Raw genomic sequence first — 8,726 nt, 5'->3', positions numbered from 1 at the left:
AGTTAAATGATTACAAGACTTTGTTGTAGCCGTATAGGTACCGAAGAGGAGTATGGGTTTTGAAACCTATTTTAATAATTAAGCTTGAAAAGTTGCAAAATATTCAAAAGCGTTGTTAGCTTGTAAAATCGATATAGCGTTGTCTGCAGACAATACGCGTTTTCACTCTTTCCTTGTCTATGAATTGTGGTAGTGGTTTAATCACAGTTTCGTATTCCGAGGAAAGAAGTCATTAATAATTATGAGATATAATTATATTGTTACAATATAGTAAATGTTATTATAACTAAAAAAGAAATGTTCATTATGAGTGCATATTATATACTGTTGTTGTGTGTAGTCGGCGAACTAATATTGCGGATTGACTTTAGTGCATAATATTACAGGAGTTTACCCATTGCGCTTAAAATTTCCTTTTCATATACCAATTGCGCTCTAAACATTTTAGGGTTGATATACCAATTGCGCTCTAAAAGTTTTAGGCTCGATATACTACCAATTGCGCTCAAAAAATGTTAGGGTTGATAGACCAATTGCGCTGTATACATTTTACACAACCTAAGGAAAACTTATTAGTTAGTATTAGTTAGTTACTAACCGATTTTTTTGAGAGTATTAATGCATAATATATTACGAGATTTCTAGTATTTTACTAATTTTGCACTACTTACCACCCATGAATTAAGGAAGCACTTAATTCATGACCTATATGCCACGTGTTGATCCTAAGGTCAAGTCGGTGAAACTTATAGGCTTTATACAGTTAAGTTAATGAGAACTAAAATAAAATAGTATTAATAATAATAAGAGAATAGGTGGTTAAATCATAAAGATATAAAGTAATACGATTTTGAGTTTAAGGTAATCATGATGTTAGTATTTTGCATGTTTTAACAATAATAATTTGAGTATAGCATTACAATTTAGAATAATATAATTTGGTTGGTTTACAGAATAATATATTTGTTCACCATGAAGAAAGAAGAATATAATCCTAATTCATAAGTATAACAGGATGATTACATTAAAATAATTCATTTGGTCACCACGAGGTATAATAATAACATGCTGATTTAAAAAAAAAATATAATACAAATAAATTAATAGGTATACACTAACTGGTCACAAGTTTGATCGTCAATTATTCAAAATTAAATCGTGATTATAAATGTAATAAAAAAAATATAAACACGTAAATAATATTTGGGAGTATTAATAGGTATATTAAAACCAGTCACTTAAGCCTGTAATCAGTTGATCAATAAATATCAGGTAAATATGAATACAGGCGCAATTGGTATATTGATCGTAAAATATAAATAGCGCAATTATTTTGATGCACTAACCGTAAAATATAAGAGGCGCAATATTGGTACACTGACCCTAAAATAAAAATTTTGTTTAAGGCGCAATTGGTCCATGCCCCGTGTATTACTGCTATAGATACTATATAATAATATTGATATGAATCCCGGGTCATTCCCACACGTAAATTAGTTTTTAATCGTCGTTTTAACCTCTCGGAAACACATTTGTTTATTAATCCCTCTCAATGACTGCCAAGTGCGGGTTACTACGCGTCATTATAATACCACCACAATGCACTTTTTAACGCCTCACACAATATATCAGACCGTATATATGCGTTTGTGTATGTGTTTAATAAGCGACAGCAGAAAATCGATACATATTTATATACACCTATATTTTATTATGAGTATTTAATTACATTATTATACTTATGTTATGCATCGACTCGGCGCGTAGGTACTAAAAAATATACTTCTGTTTTATGTTATACGTATAATAATTTTAAACCTACACATTATTGTATACTATCTCTACGATATAATAAAATATAAATATTAAACTGTCAATTCGAATCGAACTCGTGTTTAAAATCACGCACTATATATCCTGACGTGCGTAACACGTATTACCTATACAAACAATATATTTATACATAAGTATGTGTGTATATTTTTTACGATTCATTACATGGTTTTAAATTTAAGCCATTACTGTTTGTTAGGTATATGACAGTTTTAAATAATTTTTATGGCTAATCATGAGCATTTATTAGTATTAGCTATGTATGTAATATGGATTAACTGTTTTTGGATAATTGTTTGTTATCGAATGTCAATAGAGTTCATTCCACTTTCCCGGGGAGAAAAAAAGAAAACAGAACACCCCACCCAGCAATGGCGTACACGATGAATAATTCCGTATGAACAGAATATAAAAAACGAAATAATTATGTATGAACACTGTATTATACTCTCGCGTACAGTGCTAAAGTTTAGGCTCGGCAAACCGAAACGAGTCAAATGATCTGACTCCGAGTCCCCACGCAAGTACGGGTGGCGGTAATGTGCAAATAGGCCAATAATCCGAATCGTTTTCGCACACGCCCTTATTTGGCTATTGCAGCTTCCATATAGTCGTGTATAACATTGTTGTGTTATATCGTGCTTATTTCGGGGACTTGCTTATCGGTTTTCGGCGCCCTATAATAATAATGATGATGACGATGATGAGAATAATAATAATAACAGTAATAATCATAAACGAAAAGAGCTTATGCCCATCAACGCACGTCCGCTGCAGCACTCCGAGGGGTAGTTTAGAATTGGTCCGCGACGACGGTCAACTGAGGGGCTGTAAAACCCGTCGTGAAGTTACGCGACGTTGTCGGGATGCGCAAACGTTCGAATAACGAGCTTATCACTTTGTCGAATGCTTTTACGGCTCGATTTTGGTGTAGTTTTTTTTTTTCACGTCGTATATTATATTATATAACTATATCCGTCCTTTTGTTTTCGTGTAAAATTTAACGAAACGTGCTGTATACATATTTTATTTTATTGCGACTTCCACGAGTGTACATGTACAAAAATAGCATCGGTTTAATTTTATATTGAAATACGAGTAGGTATAATAATAGGTATTCAAAATGAGTTACGGTTTATTTGTCTATATTTTTGTCGGATGGTCTTATTATATTTAATAATAATAATAATACAGTTATTATAATACAATACCAATAGTGTACTACGACTTTTACAGCCAAAGTTGTTATTGATTACATCAAATAAAACGTCGTACTACTACAAAGTTTTAATTTCATGACCAAAGTAGGTATACAAAATATATTTTTCAATCGAAAATCGGCTAGACAGTGTATTGTATAAGATAATGTCTATATAGTGTAGCGTCCGCTTAACTACAACGGAATTAATATTGAATTTATCAATATTGAGCATTAACGATATTCTAATAATATTATAATCTTGTAATTTATATATTTTTATTTTTATTAACGTCAGTAAAGTATAATTTGTTGTATAGAACGTAGGTAATATATTATATTATAATATAATAATAAGTACCATGTTGTATTTGTATGTATCATTACTGATTTCATTAGACACCAACATCAAGTTTTTTCGGATTACGAGAAATTATTGTACATATTTTGTTAAGTATTATTTCATTATTAGTTTATTACTCTTGTGATCTTGTCTCAGCCACCTTACTTATATGGCTATATTCATACATTTATTTACGTCTCGATACATAAGTGTATTGTTTGTACAACACTTGCACAAGCTTCTATATGAGCTTTATAGGTATACGTTTTCTTTGATAATTACTAGGTCTCGGATTATAAAACATACATGCTTCTTTTTTTATATATGCGATGAAATCTAATTTTTATACATAAATTTGTTTTACGTCATTTTGATTACAAATAAACCAATTTACTTTTGATTTTTTTTTTGTTGCTTTTTTCATTTATTTCAGCTGTAGAATTTTTATATGTTTATTATGCTACTATAATAATAATAAAAAATTAAATTAATAAAAAACGTAAAAACCCAGAATACGTTATAGGTATTGGATTATTATTGTTTTCGTTATCTGCTTGTTAATTAAATGTATTAAAATCGATCTACATATAATTATAGCCTGCAGTACCAATACGGTCAGTATGCCTGTAATATCGATATCGACCATTTAAAAATTTAAGACTTAGTCTTGTAATTTGAAACCTCTTGTATGAAGTATGCACCGATCAATTCAGTGGATGTAAAGAGTCGTTTTATATTATGCATAAAACTTATTATTATTATGTGTAAAAAATATTCTGTTGGACAATATAGTTAGTTTCAGTACTGCAAATATAGTGAAATACATGCGGTAATTAATATTTTTTTTTTAAATTTAAATTAAATTTTCAAATTTTTTTTATTCATTTAATTAGTTCGTGTTAATTTTTGGTAATTTTTTTTTGCTTTTTTAAAAAATATATATACTTACCTAGGTATATTTTACTTTTTCAGTTGCTTATTATGTATTAAAATTTGAGTCCTCATAATTACCTACGTATATGATAGACGATAATAGTATATAAATTTTATAATTCAAATATATAACTAACAGTCGTTGGTATAAATTTATTTCGCGTGTTATATATTACAATGATGGAAAAAAATCGCAACACAACTTACTGCACTCTACATGAAATTACATATGATGTTATCATAATATTAGTGTTGGGCATGAAATAAATATTAGACATTATATTATAATAATTATTAATATAGGTACATGGTAGGGGAATAATTTATGTAAAACTTCAGAGAATTGATCGAAATGTGGCAATGTTTTTTGAGTAAAAATGATTTATTTTATTATAAAATATTTATTTAATTATTTATTTTGACCGTGCTTTTGGTTTTTTTTTTTAACTAATAAAATCGTTATCCAATTTTTTTTTCAGGAAGTGCTTTATGTATCACTCCAGCTTATGACCTGTGTTGTTACTATTAATAATAGGTACCATAGCGGGAAGACGGTTTATTATCGACCTGAACGTTTTATATTAATTATCACACATATTTTTCCACACAGATTTTACAGGATACGAGCTCAACAAACATTTTGTCGTCTATTCGAGTACACATCCTGTAGACTACTCCTGACGGTTATTGTAGATTATTTAACTACTTGAACTATTAACTAACTGGTAGTAGAGTAACACATATACGCGGGAGTAATAAATTTTTATTTTTCTCACGGGAACAAGTCGAAAACGCCGTGCCGATCGCGCAGCGACATCTACGTGACTGTGCACGCAACACGGTACGACTCGAAACGGTGGCTAAACTCCACAACCTTTGCACCGGGCATTGGCGTTCGGTGAATCGGCTAAGAGGGTGCGCGTTTCCGACAAACAGATGAGTTAAGCCGTTGTATCTGGTCTATGGCGATCACGGCGAGAGCGACAAAATAACCTTGAGACTATATTAGTACGATTAATACGGTCAAGTACACGATTTACCGGTCACCTCCGCGATTGTCGTCAAACGCGAACCCAAAGTTGTAAATTCGAGCTTCACCGTGGACGGATACGCTTCCGGTCTGTGTATAGAGAGTCGAAGTGTCCGCCACCCACGCGGGGTCGCGCCCTCTCGCTGTCCGACCGGAAACGAAGCACTTGCATCGCGTGTAGAGCGCCTCACCGTGGGTGGCCCTTTATTCCGAGTGGCTTTGGCGTTTTACGGAACGAAAATTTAATATAACGAAATTAATTTGTTGTTGCTGTTATCTCGATTAAGCGCTTGTTCGCGTTACCATCGTACAAAACAGTGAAAACAAAATTCCGAAAAAAACAATATTGCGTACCTCAAATGCTCATGAACATGTGTATAGTTATGGTACTTATGTATTATAGGTTATATAAATAAACTATTATAACAAATATGTTTACAAAGTTTCCAAATTACATAAAAATAATATGTATACCGAGTAAACGACCATCGACCGTCAGTAATAATCGCTATAAATTATTATTATGTCACACGTAAACTTGCTGATTTAGGTATATAAAATTATTATCGTTGCTCACAGTGGTGATCTGCAAAGGAACCGCGAGAGTCTTTTGACACAAACAGAGATTTTAATATAAAAAATTAAAAAATACGATTGTGTCATTATTAATATTACTATTATGACGTAGTACCTTTTTTGGCCGAGTTTTCGAAAATATATGATATAAAAATATTGTTTTCATAATGTTTTTTCGATAAACAGTATTTATATATTATGTACGGAATCACGTTGAAGGTAGTTAAGGTTTACATTAATTATTCTGCGCCCAATAAACTGATTTTCAGTGTGTAAGGTAAATGCTTAAATGTAAAATGAGATCAAATGTTGTGGTCGTTTTAGTGCTAACAAATGATTTATCAAGTATCAACCGAGGGATGGCCGTTAGTTTCGCCGTACAGCTGCGTATTGCAATAACACTTGGATTGCCTACACGGTACTCCTTAATAAACGCACGACCGTTCCTTTGAATTGTAACTAATACATTTTTTTTTCAATTACTTAATATTTATACAGTGTCAGCATTTACGTTTTAAAAGATTATTAATAATAAAAAAAAATGTTATTCACATTATTCGAAACTGGCACATCGACAAATCTAAAAAAAGCTTTTTTTCCTGTAATGGTATTAAAAATAACGTAGGTTCTCATTAATGAAACTAAATAAGTACACCTAAGAAATCATTAAGAAAAAAGGCACAGAATTAAATTTGTTCATAAAAATTTAGTTATCTGAATCTTTTTAAAAATTTCTTTTTATTTGAATATAATAATAATTTAAAATATTCAACATAAAATAATACGACAATTATTGTTCTAAAAATCACGATTATTAGTTTATTTATTTGTTATCGTCTATGAAAATTAGTAGATATTTCCAGTTAAATGAATGTATAAATATATATCTATTACTTATACGGCTTTATCTATGATTTAACACACAATATATTATATTAAATATTGTCGGTTGTTGTATAATTTATTCTAAATACTTTTGTTCAATTAAACTGAATCAAATGAATCATTCAGTATGTTTAACTACTGGCGGCTATGAGTTTAATAACCACTAAATGGTACCAAACGTGGATATTTATTGTTGAACATCAGCCATGTGAGTGTGTGACCATCAGATCACATGTTCAAGTGTTCTACAGTGTAGATATTAAGTGCCTCATGAGAATATATAGTGTGATAATTTTATTTAAGATAATTAGGGCAAATAGTATTGTATTTGCCGTATACCTCTTACCATTCAAAAATAGTAATTCATCGTGCAATTGTGGTATTGGATTGCACCGTGTAGACACAAATAACAAACTATATTCAATTTGAAATAATTTTGTTTCATTTTAAAATATTTTATTTTTTACATTTATTTAAATATGCACATAACGTCCACAATTGACACGGTAATAACGCGGACACGATATATATTATTATATGTTCTTATTTGTGATTGCATTCACAACGCATTGTTAAATTGGAAATATTTTACGATAGCTACTTTGTATAGGATATATTTACTAATTTTAACCTTTTATAATACTTAAATATTAATAGATTTTATATTTGAAGTAATCATTATGACTAGGTACTATTGTTTCATTAATGATTTAAAAAAATATTCGTAGTAGGTTTAGTTTATAATTTTAACTTTTTAAAACATTTATCAATGATTACTATATTAGTCAGAAAATTAAAAAAGTTCATAATAGTTTATATTATAAATTAATATACGTTATATAAAAATAAAAATTATTAATGACCGTTAGGTACTTTAGCATTTATATTAAATAATCTACATTTTTAGTTATCGCTATAGATATGATGAATATATTTTTTAATATAAATTTAAGTGTATTTTAAATAAAACTATGTTGAAATTGATTATCTATTAGCCATTACTTTAATTTAATATGAACCAAGTGATTTCAAAACTTGAAAAAGAAAAAAATGAAAATTATTAGAATATAAATATAGGTATATAATATATAATAATATATATATATTTATTTGTAGAAATAAATAATATTTTTGTAATCACTAACTAAATACTACTATAAAATGCAGAGTATTTATTATAATATTTAAAGTTAAAAATGCAATTTTTAATTTTTATTGTTAAACTGAGTTTCAGATAATATAATTGAATAGCCAATATCTTGTCTAAATAACGTCATGAATATAATATTGTTAATAAAAAATAATATTAATGATTTAAACAACCAACAATTTATAGAAAATGAAATTACCTAAAAATAAGATATAGACGTATACAATTTTGTAAGCGATTTTGTAACTCAATTAGCATATTATTAAATTATTTTCATTAATTTACGTATCCCATTTTATACATAAATTTGCCAATAATTATATAAATTATAACTCTAATGTACGTATAACGGTATAAAATACTAAAATTGGTAATTCTATTGTACGACAATAGACTTGGTATAACGAAATTTTAATACTGTTGACGTTTTCATCCAAATATCACTATACAATATGCCAATATCGTCTCTAGACGTTTTTCATTAATATTACAACAAATCATACGATATGCGCACGTGTCAGACGAACGGTTACTTAACTTAAATAATTCTATCACATCCATTATATATATATATATATCAAACGCCTATTATATGGCAGGGCGGACGGACCTAGATATAGATATGACATTTATATATAAATATAATGTAGTTGGATGTCTTAGGCGCGCTGTAGGGTCATCGAGGTCATTCGATTCTCCACTGGTTCTATACATGAGATCGTATAATGACGAATTCCAATTTATCTTCCGACGTCCGTACAACTCACGTGCTATACAT

Source organism: Aphis gossypii, chromosome 1, assembly GCF_020184175.1.
Source record: "Aphis gossypii isolate Hap1 chromosome 1, ASM2018417v2, whole genome shotgun sequence".
Lineage (NCBI taxonomy): Eukaryota > Metazoa > Arthropoda > Insecta > Hemiptera > Aphididae > Aphis > Aphis gossypii.
Note: the sequence above shows the minus strand (reverse complement) of the source record.